The sequence below is a fragment of the Podarcis melisellensis genome (assembly GCF_964234715.1).
Source record: "Podarcis melisellensis genome assembly, chromosome: 11".
NCBI classification, from domain to species: Eukaryota; Metazoa; Chordata; class Lepidosauria; order Squamata; family Lacertidae; genus Podarcis; species Podarcis melisellensis.
The window spans coordinates 35,561,661-35,578,538 of record NC_138543.1 but is presented as its reverse complement, the minus strand read 5'-3'; the positions used below and the strand labels follow the sequence as shown (position 1 = coordinate 35,578,538).

The window sequence follows — 16,878 nt, the reverse complement described above, 5'->3', positions numbered from 1 at the left end:
TTAATAACTGCAACTGAATTCATGATTGTGTCAATTCACATGTTCTCCAGTAACCAATGTCATCATGGGCACATGATCATTAATTAGATTCAGGCTGCATCACATGGAAGTCACTTTGAACATATGAGCCAGCCATTAAATAGACTGCTCAAATTTTAGAAGATATCCCTCATCATCCCTAGAGAATGGTGAAGGAATGTGAAACAGCCACCTTCCTAAAGCTAAAGTGTGGTGGGTGGGTGACTTGTCAATAGGAAAGATAGTGGCTTAATTCCATATCTCTTCACCCCACTAAACAATCACACTCCTTCACAGGCAGCAATCTTAAAAAGACCACAAAGCCTAGCAAGGTAATGCACCATAGAACACACCTGTGGAACAGCTCTTAAACTTTGATCCATGAGAGTGAACACTTTGAAAGCTCAAAAGCCTTAGACAAAGAAGACAGAGTTGTCATGGTATGAAGGCACAAAACGGCCATGTGAGTTGACAATGAGATAGCTAGTCACATTAAGCAGCTCAGACTTGGCCTTAAACTGGTCAGAGCACTCTCTGATGCTCTAACACCACTTGAAAGCAAATGAACAGATGTCTACAAAAATCAACGATAATGCCAAAACATTGGAGACTTTCTAAGTAGGCAAACAGTTAGAGGGCCTTTGGCAAGGTGGTTTTTTGTTTTTGTTTTTGTCTGTTTTTTACATTTTGATGTGTTCTGCTGTTACTTCATTTTACTGTCTGCGTTATCTAATCACGGCTCCAGGCCTACAATGATGAAGAGTGAGGTAGCTGCCTTGGGCAGCAGATGCTGAGATGCAGGGAGTGGCCAGAGCTGTGTCAGGTGGCCCCTACAACCGCCTGCTGCCCTCCACTATAGTGGAAGACAGTGTCCTTTCAGCAGTACTGGAGTAAGATTAAACTACCAGTCCAGTTGGCTTCTGTATGTGCCCGGGGGGTGGGTGCCATCTCGTCCATCTTGTCAGACAGCAAATGTCTTAAGGTGGCCTAATCATAATGAGTTCATACCCTAATTACACTGGGGGTAAAGGTAAAGGTAAAGGGGCCCCTGACCATTAGGTCCAGTCATGGCTGACTCTGGGTTTGCGGCTCTCATTTCACTTTATTGGCTGAGGGAGCCGGCGTACAGCTCATGTGCCAGCATGACTAAGACGCTTCTGGCGAACCAGAGCAGTGCACGGAAACGCTATTTACCTTCCCGCCAGAGCGGTACCTATTTATCTACTTGCACTTTGACGTCCTTTCGAACTGCTAGGTTGGCAGGAGCAGGGACCGAGCAATGGGAGCTCACCCCGTCGCAGGGATTTGAACCGCTGACCTACTGATCAGCAAGTCCTAGGCTCTGTGGTTTAACCCACAGCACCACCCGCGTCGCTACACTGGGGGTAGAGATACGTAAATGGAAGAGTTACCATATCCTATACCAGCACAGCCAGGGGGCAGGGAATGTAACTAGGAAAATTCCAAAATGGTAGGGAAATGGCAGACATTCCTCAAGCATTCTTAAACACACTGCCAAACCTGTGAGTCAGAGGTTGTACCAGTGACAACACTCACATGGCATCCACAAATGGAAGACGCTTTGAGTTGTATTCAGCTACCTTTTACTCAGAGTAGACTCACTGAAACAAATGGCCATGACTAACTTTGGTCTATTAATTTTAATGGAACTACTCTGAGTAAAGATTAGTTGACTACAACCCAATGAACTCATGATAATGGGGGCACACACAACCATTCCCCACACAACATGCAATATGATTCCAAAGTTCACCCGAAGCTAGAAATCCCAAAAGGTACATACTCTTCAATATAACTGCTATGGTAACAATACAAGGTCCAAGTACAATATTAAACATCAGATTGATACCAATGATCAATTATTGGATTTGTGTACTAGATTCGTGTACTAGAGATCCAAGGTCACATCTTACTAGTCCCTTCCTAAAACATGGGATTCTTCATACACACACACCCCTCAGTTGAGGAAAATAATGTGTATTTCTTACTATAAGAGATGGTACTCCATTTTACAATATTCAGAGAAACTGGCTGCAGAAATTGAGATCAAATAGGATTTCTGGTATATTGAAATGCTTTTATAATGCCATTAAAAAGCCTGTCTATATTCAGAAGTTAAGACTTCCTGTAAGTTCCCCATATGCTCTGCACTGCACTACAATCTACCTGCCAAGTCAAGCTTTTTCTGATCTCACATCTTCCCTAACTTTCACCGCCTCACCAGTGGCGGAGCTTCATGCTCTGGCACCAGCACCGGGGGACGGAGAGCAGGCGGGGGCCGGGCTGGCACGCCGCCAAGGGACGTGGCACGCCGCGTGCAGGGGCATGGCACCCAGCACGGGCGGGGGAGCAGCCGCGATGGCACCCCACCGGGATCGCGCTGCCAGGGTGCTGCGCTCCCCCCACACTCCTCTTCCTCCGCCAGTGCTCCTCACCCTTCCAAGATGATAATATTCATATTCTGAGGCATAACTACATACAAAGAAAATACTTTGACACTGAACAAATCTCTCTCTCTCTGTTATTGATTTAAGAGAATTAGTAGCTAACAATTCTATGTAAGAATTTTAATGTTATGCAGGCATACATTTTTATGGGGGGAAAGCAGAAAACACCTGGAATTATAACATCCTTTATACTGCAAGTGTCATATTATGGTTTTTTGGTGATTACGTCAATTTAGTTTTTCACGTATTATTAATAATTCCTCATTACATAAAATTATTACTAAACTGGCAATTAAGTGGATGTGAAAGATCCATATGTTGAAGTGTTCATAACATTTCAATTATGAACTTCATATCAGATGTCTTCCAACATACATTAGTGACAGTAATGAACAAGTTCTTTGCCAAAGGTACCCAAATGAACTCATTCAGCTTTGTAGTGTATCTTATTATTATCGGTCTTGAATTGGTTGATCATCTCCCTTCTGTAGATTTAGAGATATCGGATTTTGTGAAAGAACTTTATGAGTTATGTACTACTATGGAAAAGTAAACACCCAAAGTTTTTTGCGTATTTGCATGTACTGAAATGAATTTTGTGAATGTTCCAAATTGCTAAATACTTTGTCATGTAAAAACCTCAAAAAGAGGGTTGAATAAAGACAAATGAGATGAGTTGTCTGGAATAGGTTGAACTATTTATACAGCCATTCTGACATGCAAATCCACTGAAAATATGAATTTGTGTTGACTGCAACCAGGCAAAACAGTCTTTGGAACTGATCCCAAAACATGGACATTTCTCAAGTTTCCTGCCCTTTGAAAGCTTGTTTCTCCATTCTTTATACATTCCCTAACTGTTAAAGTTTCCTGGTGTAAGGAAATCTACATGTTCTTTCCTTTAGTTTAACATCTTTATTCCTGCTCTGTCTTTGCTGACCACTTAGATTAACTGTCCCATTCTCTCGTGGATGTTCTATAAATCAAACACTTTATTGTACATTTCAAAGGCAAACAGAGGAGATGAGGGAAGAAAAAAGTAATCTGGTGAGCAACCAACCATTTTGTAGTTTATAAAACTCCTCCCTGTCTTTGCAGAACATCCTCTTTATGAAAGGAACCAGGGATGCTGCAGGCTAGTCGGCAGTTATACAGATACAGGCTAATGCCTGTAAAAGATTTCTCTTGGACATTAGGGTGGTAGCTTGACCTTTCTTGACTATTCTTAATTTTCCACACAGACCCTTTGGCAAGGCCTATTTTGGGACATAGATATTCAGCCCATCAACTTGGCATTGGTACTGCTATTATTTGATGTCATTCTTTAATACATTATGTAGCATTTGTCTGTTAGAAAAATGCCTCAATCTCTGCCTGTTCATAGAAAATATTTGAAGAATCCTACTGTTCATATTTTTATATATAGCTTCTGAGGCCGAAATACAAAATCTGGGATTTAATCCAAGATCTCCTAGGCCCACATCCAGTACCAAACTGATACTTACTGGTGCCAAAATTGGGAAGTTCAAAGAAGGACTCTGGGCATGCAGAAAAAGACCTAACTCTGACAGGCTTCTTTCTGTATGCCCTGGGTGACTGTGGATTCCACCATCTGCTCTAGAGTTCCAGTAGAGTGGATAGTCACAACAGATTTCTTCTTAAAGGAAACATACAAACTAGCCATTAGACTGTTTTCTGGTGTAGACAGGAGAACTTAGGCAGATCCACAAATAAGGAAGGGAAAACTGAATGAGAAATTTAGACTGAGAAAAGACTGAGGGAGGTAATTTTAAATAACTATGGGAATACATTACAATAGAGCTGGAGGGGGTTCAGCAAAGGACAGCAAAAAAGATTAAGAGGTTAGAGCAACTCCCCTATGAAGAAAGGTTACAACATTTGGGGCTTTTTAGTTTAGAAAAATGCTAAGGGAGTAGGATTGAGGTGCAGCATTTATAAACATGGCAGAAGAAAAACTCTAGGTTGGATCCAGACTTCACCTTCCATGAACAGAAAGGCTTTTTCCATACATGGAAAGCTTTTGATCAAGCAGAGGGGTCCTACTCTTGCCTATTCTCCCTTCCTCCTCCAACAACCAGCTCACACAATGCCCCAGAAGATTTAGTGTGGGGAATGAATAAAAGATGCCTTCCTCCCCTCTATTGGGAGGAGTGTTCCCCAAGCAGAACTCTACTTAGAGGGTACTCCTGCCTAAGGAAGCAAAGTCTGAATCTAAGGCATTATCATGGAGCAGAAAAATATTCTGACTCTATAACTATTTCTTATTCTTATTTCTATTTTTATGGAATTCCTCCTTCTGCTACCAAAAGCACCCAACATTTCTGTATTATATTTCTCTAATTGTATTAATCATAATGTGGACTGTTTGATTATCTCCCACAAGGTGATAAAATGTGCCTTTTGGCAGTTGTGAAGACAGGTTTTGTTGCACAACATTAATACAAACAGTTACATTGCCATATGAATGGAATGGAGGGTGTAGGTAAGAAATGAATTTCAGGAAAAGAAAGTAAGGCAAACTCCCACAGCTTGAATTCAAAGAGACACCTCCACTTTCTGTTCCTTAGTTATGTTTCTGCTATGTTAATTTGAAATATTTATATATTATGTATTATTTACATTTCAGTTCTTCACTGCATAATAATGCACTTTTAGCAAAAGTGGTGTTTGTTTGCATTAACTCTTGGAACCATCACAAATATGACATATTTATGTTTTTGTTTGTTGCCTAAGGAAATTACTGGAGAAAAATACAAAAGCAAACTTTGCCTGTATTTGCCAGAATAAGCATATTTGTTTGAGAAATAAGGTTGGCAGAATGAATGGCCATGCATGTCTGATGCTGAAGTAAAGCACATTTGTGCCTAATTCATTGGAGAAATTGTTCAAGAACAGTTCATCTGTGTGGAAAATACAAGCCTTGTAATGCTGCCAAGATCAGTGAGACCTTTGGTGATCAGCTAAGTAAATATTAGTCATGCAAGTTAGAACTGCCCTAGAGTGACTTTAACTCACACAATGAACCTCTCTAACATTGCAGGCTATTCTGGAGGGAATACGGTACATTAAATATCCTTGTTTGGTCTAATTCCTTTACTCCTCCACTATTTTGTCTTTTCCCATTGACCTATGCCACTTAGTTTGCATTTAGTGCATGCTGCATTTAGTGTGTGCTTTCCTAAGGCGCATGCTATATTTTCGGAAAGAGGACACTGGCTATATATTTTTTCATAGTCCCACTTATACAAGTAACATTTGAAATGTCAGTGTGACCTGTTCAACATTCTAACAAAAGATTACTAAATTTTACATGGAAAAATAACTGTAACAGGCACTTTATTTTAAATTACTTGGGCACAAAATGAGAACAGCACATCTATGAAAAGCTCTCCAGCTGTAACATTCCAAAGTTGCTACCACATGAACGGCCACAATCACATAGAGAATCTCCACACAGCTGTCACCAGGAATGTGTAGTGGTAGCCTGCAAACTCTTAGAGTGACAGAGGTAATCTGTGTACTATGACTTGCCATATGTTACAACTGAAGTGTGAGTGATGAACTTGCCACAGGGATGCTGCTTCTGGTGGCATCCTCCTGGGTAGATTAATGCTAAACTATGCATTCAGGGAATGCTCTTTGAGGTTGATGAAAAAACTGCCAACATTGTTATTAATATTTAAATGGCAGTGAAGTTGAACTTGCACACCAACCAAAATCAACTGTTCATTAAAAATTTGGATGAAACTGATTCTGGGCTGCCCTGTGATGAGATGGTCTGAACCTGAAGTTTGGGCTGCCCTGCAATGAGATAGTTTGGACTGGATTTCAACTCTTTATAGTGCCTTTAGTTTCTTTATGGATTTTGAATGAACTGTTAACACTTTTACATCACTATCTTTGGCTGTTGTGTTCTTGACCCTTCATCCAAGAGCCTGCAAATGGTTTCAGTAATACAGGAGAAGTTAAATGACTTGGCCTTCCTGCCACAACGCCCCCCCCCCCAAATGCTAATTGTATGCTTATCTCTACAATTATAAAAGCAGGTGATTTGGAGGTGAGGCATGTAAGGCAATGCAGTTATATAGGGCATTACATATGCACCTACTGTTCCAGGGGAAAATACCCTATTATTTTCATACGAATTTAAAACATGAAGTTTTAAAAATCCTCATTTATCAAATCAACTTCCCCAGTAATATTCCAGTTCAGCTATGAGTACATACAGCAACTCAATTTCATATCTAAATTAAATTTCATAGTGAATTGCCTGGCAGGCTGAGAATGAATTAAATAAAAATATGTTGTCACATTCTTTTGCCCATCTTTGATTATAATTCCTTCCCAACCTAGTACCCCCCAGATGTTGTTCGATTACAACAGGCAATTCATAATCCGGACTACTGGTTAGTTTAATCGGGCCCCTGTGCCCCGTGGCAGTTTATTTTCTGGGGTAAAATCAAAAAAAAAGCTCAACAACTCCTCCAATCCTAAAAAAAGCTCAAGAAGTTTGGTTGGGTTGGCCCTTCTGGCCCTCTTTGAAAAAAGTTTGGACACCACTGGATTACAACTTCTATCAGCCCCAGTTACCATAGCCAATAATCTGGGATGGTGGCAGTTGTGGTCCAATATTATCTAGAGGTCACCAGCTTGGGAAGGCAGGATACAAACTTGATAGTCATTATATTTAGTTGTTATATGTCTCTGTGTTCTTTACATTGTATGTGCCATATCAGAGGTTTTCAAGGTGGCTCATAGTTAGGCATTTCGACTTTCCCACAAATACTGTGCATTGTTCATGTCATTATGTAAAAAGTATCAAGCTAGGATAAACAGGTGGTGTTGCTATTCCTCTAGGGGCCTCCAGCTCCTGAGTCTGGCACTGCTCCAGCAGCTTCTGGTAGCCAAGGGCACCACTCGCTGCTGCCATCCCTGCCACTGGCATCTTCACGCCCGCTCCAACCCAGGCCAGCAGGCAGTGGGATGTTTCCTCCAAGGTGGGCAAGCAGGTGCTCTCACCAGTCTCCCTCAGCTTCCGCTTCCAGCCCAGAGAAGCATCTTGACTTTTAACACAACTACCATATAGCAGGAAAGCTGTCAGACCATCCTGGGCTCTTCTCTACAAATAATGAGTTTACTACAAACCAAATTGGACAGCAGTCTGATTTACATGGTCATCATGTGTTACGGTATTTCAAGTAAGCTTTGTCTGCTACCCAATCTAAAAATCAGCAAGCTGCTGTTTCAACTCTTTCTACTAGAGCATTCATCCACTTCAAAGTTAAAGCTAGTTCTTTAAATTAAAGTCTCTCCTTTCCAGATTTATTTCTCATTGACTCTATAATTATATAATTAAAGCTAATATAAGTAATTTAAACATTTAATTTATTTAATGGCATTGAGGAAAGTGTTTAAGGTCAAGGGAGACCTAAGGTCTTGGAGTCTAGCTGAAGTCATGATTCATGAGTGAATTTTCAAGCAGTGATTCTAGTTAGTTAGGTGTCATTGCAAGGCTAATGATCAAAGGTCTTAAAGAGACAGCAGCAGTCACTTTGCTCTGCTATTCAGAATTGTGTGAGAGTTAATATATGTTTAAGAGCAGCAGAACTTGAAGTATTTCTACCATACAATAGGGCACATAGGAGGACATTTAAGGCTCACCCCTTCTCACTTACCCACATTCATTTAAACAGCTCTAGGTGTTATATTAAAAAGCTTTTTGTAAAAAAGAAAAAAATACTGAATTGAGCTTTGGCAGGATATTTGCATAAATACTGGGGCTACAATATTTCGTTAATTACACTGCGATCCAAAACATACTTAACTAAGAGTAAGTCCCAGGGACTAACTTCAGAGAATCATAGAACCATAGAATTTTAGAGTTGAAAGGGACCTTGAGGGTTATCTAGTCCAACCCCCTGCAGTGTTGAAATATTTTGCCCAAAATGGGGCTCAGACACACAAACACACACACACCTGAAATTAAGAGTCTCGTGCTCTACCGGCTGAGGTATCCCAGCTGTCGAAGATACACATATTTGTATTTCCAATGCTCTGTATTTTGAAGTTTTGAGTGTCTGCTCTGTGTCACTTTGGGCACAGCCAGTTGTGGGAAAGCGGCATATAAATGAAATCAGTCAGTCACAGGTATCAGCCAATCAGTGCTGGATTCAGACAAATACTTCCAACTTCCAGAACTTCCCTCCCTGAATTCAGCCTTAAAAAGTACATGTATGAATGAAATATAATGAGTGCACTTTTAAAGCAATCTTACCACCAAAAATATGTAGGTCTGCAGTACCCTGAGATAGTCCTTGCTATAACATGTGCATTCATCATCTAAAAACACAGGATGCATGCTTTCCCCCCTGAAAGCTATTATTTTACTGATGCACAAGTGTATGTAGATCAGATTAACTGATTGACTAATCCTCATGCAATTGATTAACATTTCTTTAATCAGGTGACAGAGCCAATGAATATGCATAAATTTGTGCCACTTGATGCAGAAAGAAATTAGTCCTAAGTGCCTTCCTCTATCTCATGCAGAGATTGTGTTTCAAGTTGCTTCATTACAAGCTAAGAATAGTGATAAAGTTCAAAAATGTAGATACGATGCAGAATACATTTTAGGAGGTTTTTCAATTAATTTCATAAATAATAATAATCACTCAAAAATGTAGTCTCTACCAAGATCTGGACCCTTGAATCAACTTAGATTATTCTACAAAAGGGTGCTGTCATGTTCTGAGGATTATGGGTGCCTACATTTGAATACCATCGGGTCTGCTTAACCGTCTGACTGTACAGTATGAGCCATTTTAAGTAAAAGAAAATCCTACAGCTCCAAAAATGATTCTGAAATAGCATTTATTCCACGCTCCAAAATGTTTCCCCTTCCCAACAAGCATCTATTCCCTCATGTTTGATTGGAGCTACAGTCAATTTGTTCTCATCCAACTCATTAGTCAGATGCTGAATAAGTAATAATACTACGGGGCCAGTTTTTGATGAAAATAAGATCTGAGGCTAAATATTATCAGTGTTTCAATAATGGTGCTATCTTCTTAGTAGCTTGTTTAAACAGGACATTTAAAAACTGTACTTTCTGAGTAGTCTTGTGTGACAGGCGCGTCAGCACTTTTTCCTCTCACACTGGTGGACCCGCTCTCACTCAGATAAATTACGCCCCCCCTTACTGAACAACCCTTTCCCCAAAGGTTTCTTTTCCTTTCCTCTTAAAATTCTAGCCCAGAGTATCCTGCAGAGGGGACCTCTGTGAGGGGATAACTAGTAAGTTTTCCTTAAATAAACAATAAAGATTTATTTAAGGCAAGACAGTATATAACACACATGGATTATACTTAGGTTACTTCAAGAATACAGTGCGATTTTTACTTTATTCGTCCTCAGTGGTTTTTGAGTTATAGGTTTGGTTCCTTTATACAGTGATACTTTCTTTCAGTTATCCACCTCCTTTAACACTCTTGCTCCTGAGGTACTTTAAGTAATAAACCAAAGGGCTCGCCACACCCCCTCTCTTTATAGTGGTACCTCGGGTTACATACGCTTCAGGTTACAGACTTCGCTAACCCAGAAATAGTACCTCGGGTTAAGAACTTTGCTTCAGGACGAGAACAGAAATTTTGCTCCGGCGGCGTGGCGGCGGCAGGAGGCCCCATTAGCTAAAGTGGTGCTTCAGGTTAAGAACAGTTTCAGGTTTGGGAGTTTCTTCTTTTCCTTAGAAGAATCTCTCCCCTCCAGACTAGATTTGAGTCCCAAGTAGGCTGCTCCTTTCCAGCTCCTACTTCTAAGGCTCAACCTCTGCCTCCCAGTAAAATTCTGGTCTATTCCTCCTACAGGACACCACACTCTGTCCTTCACAGTACGGTCAGAGTGAATGTTTCTACCCAGAACCAACTCTTTCTCCCATTCTCTCTTTATACCTCAACCTGTCTCCCTATCTCCTAACCTCTCCAACCTCAATTCCAACCCTCCAAAACCAACCCCCAATTCCTAACTCCCTGTTTCTCCTCAAATCCTCTCCTTTTAAACTCTCCCTCCTGGAACCACGGCCAATCAGAGGCTGCTGTTCATTAACCATTTGCTGGCAGGGAAAGAAAAGAAGAAGAAGAAGAAGAAGAAGAAGAAGAAACACTTGTTGATTCAACCGGTCCAGCAAAACAAACTTTTCCATCATAGTCATGATGTCTGAGCCTCATGCAGAGGTCTTTCAAGTGACAATAGGATATTCTTTATTCAATGATACTTCAGTTATGGCCTGATGACAGAAGCATATTACTTTGGGCTTGGATTAGAATATATCATCTGTGTTGCTTCATTCATTAGTCTAACATTTCATAGTGAGGAAGGATGCAAATGAATTTGGGGAAACTATTAGAAGCTGGAATAATCACTGGACTAATTAATATGTATTAGCTACTAATTTTTAGAGCTGCACAAGGAATGAGTCAGAAGAACCATCAAGGAATATATATATACTAAACCATGTTTATTCCTTTTGTTTGGTTAGTTCAACATACCACACCATTTCCACTGAACTAGCCATGTTTGGAGCCTCAGTAATCAACAAATGATCCACAAACTACCTTTCCTGGGCTCTTGGTAAATGAAGCATTGAAGCCAACAATCTTGATCAACTATTTCAATTCACTTGAGGTCGCCCCCCCCCCCATGTCACAGGGTTTGTTACTTGGTTCAGCATCAGGGCAGATTTCATGGCTACCATGGGGCTGGCCCAACATGTCATCGTCCCAAAGCATGCGGCAATCTACACTCTGGACCTTGTTTTCTCAACTGGGCATGAAGAGAGTGATCTGAAAGTTGGGGATGTTTACATCAGTCTCTTGTCATGGTCAGATCACTTCCTGTTAAGATTTAGGCTTTCAGCGCCCTTACCCTCTGCAGAGGTACGGGACTTACTAGGATGGTCTGCCCTCAGAAGCTGATAGATCCAATTGGTTTCCAGAATGCTCTCAGGGATTTTTCTGGATGCTATAACTGGCAGTCCTGTCAAAGCCCTGGTCAAACTCTGGAACATCCAACTGACTCAGGCCATTGACACTATTGCTCCTGAGCACCCTTCTCCTGCTTCATGGAGCCTGCTTAACTCAACAGTATACTCCAGAACTTAGGGTAATGAGACAAGCTGGAAGACAGCTTGAATGCAACTGGAGGAAACCCCAGTCAAATACAACTGAGCTCTGGTGCAGGTTCATCATCAAGCCTTCTTAGTGGCAGTGAAGGCAGCTTTCATTGCTGCCAGCAGAGCTTTTACAGGTAGTACAGGGCCTTTAACAGTCTTGATCTATGGATGTGGTAGAATCAACACTAACTCTGTTTGTTGTTGTTGTTAATTGTTATCATTGCTGTTATTGGTTTCTATTGATTTATTGGTTTGTTGCTTGTATGTGACATTTTGTTTTTAATGTTTGATGTTTTGTTTTTTAATATGTTGAGAGCTGCCCAGAGTGGCTGGGGAAACCCAGCCAGATGGGCAAGATGGAAATTAATTTTTTATTATTATTATTATTATTATTATTATTATTATTATTATTATTATCATCATCATCATTGGATGTGACTTGTATGCAAAGCATTTTAAGACAAAATTGCTTGCATCCACTGAGATCTTGACTCCACTGTTACATCAGATGAATCTTGAGGTGTCCAGAGCACTGTCTAGTCCTGTTATGTTGGATGAGTTTGTTAGTAAGGCTCAAGGACATGGGCAAGGTGCTTGGATTGGTCAGGGCGATCATTTGTGCTCTAGACCCTTGTCCCTCTTGGCTGGTAAAAACTAGCAGGGAGGGGACAGCTGGCTGGGCCAGGGAAGTGATTAATGCTTCCCTGCGAGAGGAGGTAGTCGAGAGCTTTCCAAACTGTGTTGTAACACATTACGTAGTGTGTCAGCTGTAGTGTATAGGTGTGTCACGCAAACACTCCCCACGCTCCTCCGGGGCTGGAAAGGGGTTAGTTTAACCTCAGAAAAACTTAATTACTGTATCATGAAATGATGCATGTCTAAAAAGTGTGTCACCCACATGAAAAGTTTGGAAAGCTCTGGGGTCGGCCCTGCCTGCTTGAAGGAGGCAGTGGTAAAACCACTCCTTAAGAAACCCTCCCTGAATTTGGCCAGTTGCCAATCAGCCCTTCTTGGGCAAGGTTCTTAAGCAAGTGATATTGGAGGAAACTGATGTTCTAGATCCATTCCATTTCAATTGGAGTTTAGACCCACTTTTGGCACAGACAGAAACTGCTTTGGACACCCTGTATGCTTTAAATGCCCCAGGAAATATGATCCCAGTACAGAAGACATTGCCCACTATACCTTGTGCTGTTCTTCACCTGACCACCCTAGCTACTCCAGTGTGATGACACAAAGCACAATATTACTAGCAGTACGTTGAGAAACTGGTGGAAAAAATTAAGACATTACTATCCACAGACAGTAGTCCTAGTGAGTAAATATAGTTTGTACCAAGATCTATAGATGATGGTGATGCTGTCTGCCAGGAGCTGACTGCTGTCTCAAGCTAGCAGGAAGATAGGAAAAGTACTTTTTGTCCTGTTTGTATTAGACACAAAACACACAATACATAAAGATGGTACTTTTCTAGCCAATCTTGTTCATTGCCTGATATGCTGCTTATGTAATTCTAAGTATTTAGTGTTGATTTTTAATGTGCTTATCCAAAGCATTAATTCCTATCTAATTAATTTGCAGCTAAATAGTTGACATGTTTGATTTGAGAGGATACTGGAGGAGGATGGCAACACCTCTGGCCGTGCAGCAAACTAGCAAAAATGAACCTTTTCACACACACACACACCAAATCTAAACTGACAACTAAAAACCTCTTAGTTGCTCCCAATACCTAATCCAATTTTTGGTTCAGGGGCAAATAGTGTAAAAAAATAAAAAGGAGGCATACAGCTAAGGAGAGTGCCCTTCTTTCCTTTCCTTTCCTTTAAAGGATAAATTAGGGCATGTCCCCCACCCTTTTGCTGGAACTATTTATCTTCATGCCCTTTAGGCAAGAATCGCTTCTTAGTTTGGACTGCATGACTGCGATTATGCATAACTACAGAGTTAAACATTATGATGAGACACATAATTTATTTCTTCAGTAATTTGTGTGTGTGTGTGAGAGAGAGAGTGAGTGAGAGAGAACGAGAACTATTGCAAGCTCCTGGAGTTTGCAGCCTGCAAATTTTCTCTCTCTCTCTCTTTCCTATTGACCACTTGTTAAATCTTTTTGTTTGTTTCCCGCCATTCCCCAGGGACCGGCAGACAGACAGCCTTGCCAGATTCATTTTCTGATCAAAGCTGTTTGATTTGGTCAATTTTGCCACATTGGAGACGTTCTCTATTACAGAGATAAATAGCCTTGGGCTAACTGTCAACGAAAACTTGTAAGCTAATAAATTATTCCAATTTCTTCCTGCGGATTTCTCTGGAGACAGCCCTAGGAAATACACTTTTTGATTAGTAAATTTCTCTGTGTGTGTGTCTGGACATTCAAATGTGTCGACTTTGATTAGCACCATTGCTTTTCAAGTAGACGCTGGCTGAGGGGCTGTCAGTTGCAGGCAGCCCTGATGCATAATGCATCAACTGGGCCCGGAAACAGGGAGCCTCATCCAAGGCTAGAAAGGCGGGAAAATTGCCCCAACAACCCTTTGCCACCTAGGGAGCTCTCCAAGTTGCAAAGATTTTTTGGCATTGGACAACACAAAACCATTGTGATCAGCTGGAACTGCACCAAGGGCTTGGATGCTCGTCATGGGGCAAACACTTGTATAAGGTGCCCTGAGGAAATTAACAGACCTCAACCAAGCCACTCCTTCCTTTTAAACCAGACTCTGATGCTCCTTGCCTCCCACCTCCATCCCAAGGAGGATCAAATTTCGCTTCACCTCCTACATGGATTTCCTTTTGTCTGTTGTTTGCCTACTGCAGGTTGTTATAAAAACAATATTTTGGCTATAACAAATCAATCGGTGCGTGTGAACACAAACACACAGATCATTTATCAACGGCAAAATACCCTAAATTATGACCTTTCTAAAACCTATCAGAAGGGCAAGGGAATGCATAACGTAAATTAAACTTTGAAGGGTCAGCGGTTTTTACTTTCACTATTCATCTTTCTTTCACCTTATAGGTTTAAGAACAAGAGTGCTGTGTAATTACATTTCAATGGGGTGCAGCGGTTCATTATTCTCTGCTATACCAATCTACTGCAACATTTCCAATGCAGTCAGGTACGTTTGAGCAGATATTAGTTAGTGTAAGAGCACACTTGCTCTTTTGGACTGATAACATCTTTTAATGCGGAGCAGGGCAATCATCTTCAAAGAACTAGTAGGAAAGGGGGAGGTAGGGAAAAGATGGGGAAATATGAAACAAAATCAATGTACCTGTTTATATTTTCTTTCAAAAAGCCAAAGTACTCCAAGACTTTCTTTCTTTCTTTCTTCTTCCCTTGCTATTATTTGGCTTCCAGTCCTTTTCCCTCCTTCCATTTTGTTCTTGTGCTGGAGCCTACACCACTGGTGGAGATAGGTGATTTCCAATCACAAAGTCAAAAAATGCCAGATTTTTTTATGTATCTGATGGCATGAATCCAAGAGTGACCCAGGCAATAGCCTTGCAATTTGGCCACCCGGAATTTGCACTGAGCATAGCAGCAAATGAATGATTTGCATGACAAGGCCATAAAGTAGCAATTCCTAGAATTAAATTAGCTTTGTCCTGTTGAATTCAACAAAACTGATACCTATGAGCTAAATATCTGTGCTATCAAAATCTGTTGGAAACACCAGATTAGTTCCTTACCCTTGGCTGGTGAAGCAGTCAGTATACTGTACTTCTATTTACTGGGCTTGCAAGTCTTAGGGTCAAGATATGTCAACATATCAAAGCATTTCACCTTTAGTGGCCTGAGGATCCCTGCCTAAATCTGCAACCCTAGATATAGGCTTCATTCATTTTGATGGGAAGGAACATGTTTACAGGTTCACAATCTTAAATTAACTGAATAATAGAGATTCAATGGAGCCTTCATTTCCCACCTACTTTTAATCACAGTCATAATGTTTTCACTATGGTGACCCATTTCACTATGACCTCTGTAATAAGCTACTGTATTTAGTTTATCCAAATTCCTGATTTTTTTATGATCCCTCAGACCTTTGGGGATGTAAATGCATAACTGGAGGACCACAGTGTTTGAAGGGTCTTAGGAGTCATCAAGCTTCCTGTCCAAAAGCAGCATCTCTTATTAGACAGTTCCTTTTAAAAAGGCAAAGGGCACTCTCATATAATCTTAGTGCTATATTCTGGAGCTTCAGACAAGGCTGCAAGCAAGAAATAATTGTAAAAATCAATCCAGATGGTTAAACGTAAAGAGCTAAACCAAAAGACACGGAGGAAGGCAATTGTCCCACATATGAAGCTAGTTAGTTTATACTGAGCAAGGCCGTTGATCTATCTGACTGGCAGTTTCAAATAGAGGGTCTCAAGTTCCTTTAAATACAGTTGACTCCCCACTTACGTGGGATTACGTTCTGGCCCCGCATGCATAAATGAAATCACGTAAAGTGGGGAGCGCCCTCTAAACACTCTTCAAACACCGTCACTGCCACTCTCTTTTCAATCCATACAAAAAAATATTGTATCCAAAAATATCCACAACTAGAAATGACTCTCTGGGGCTGGCAGGAGGCTGCAAGTCATGCAGGCGGCTGCTGCACTATGCCACACATCAGCTCTTAGGCGGAGAAGCTTAACATCATAAACAAAGCCCTGTGATGCTTCTGTTCTCTTCATAGCTTTGTCCACCCTCTTTGGGCTCCAGGGAGGGTCTCTTCATGAGCCACACGGACTCTCCAGCTCTCCCCCACCATTTCTGGATTTGAATTGTTTATTCTCCGGCACCACACGCATACACAGTCGCACATGAGTAGAACACACATAAATGGGGGGGCTGCAAATCTATATTCAAATACCTATTAAACTGTCTCAAATAATATTTCTGCATTATCCCCAAAGTTTCATTGAGTTCAAAGCATTACTTAGCCAGTAAGCATCTTAAGTATATTATGGTTCCTCTTGAACAGGAGTGGAGAACCTTTTTCAGTCCAAGGGCCATTTTCCCTTCCAGCAGTGGGTGGGGCCAGAGAGAAGAGTGGGAAGAGCAACTAATATACATGCTGTCTCCATACAGTAGGCTGCTTTCTACACAAAGCCCTCTCTGTCCTCCACCCAGGCAAGCAAGAGACACTGTCAGCATTCAAGGACACATTCCAGTCAGCCAAAAACATTAAGAGATAGTGTGAGACGGGA

At 41.0% G+C, this 16,878-nt stretch overlaps 2 long non-coding RNA genes across 3 annotated transcripts in view; one reads left to right on the top strand and one right to left on the bottom strand.

Moving 5' to 3' along the window:
* The window catches only part of LOC309379911, a 90,501-nt gene that overhangs the window by 55,477 nt on the left and 18,146 nt on the right, over positions 1-16,878 (bottom strand). The gene's annotated exons all lie outside the window — the stretch shown is intronic.
* The window catches only part of LOC309379922, a 35,795-nt gene continuing 24,871 nt past the window's right edge, over positions 5,955-16,878 (top strand). For both annotated transcript variants that reach the window (XR_014172678.1, XR_014172679.1), the window contains exons 1-2: positions 5,955-6,015; positions 14,696-14,795. This is a non-coding gene — a long non-coding RNA (uncharacterized lncRNA). The remainder of the gene's footprint in view (positions 6,016-14,695; positions 14,796-16,878) is intronic.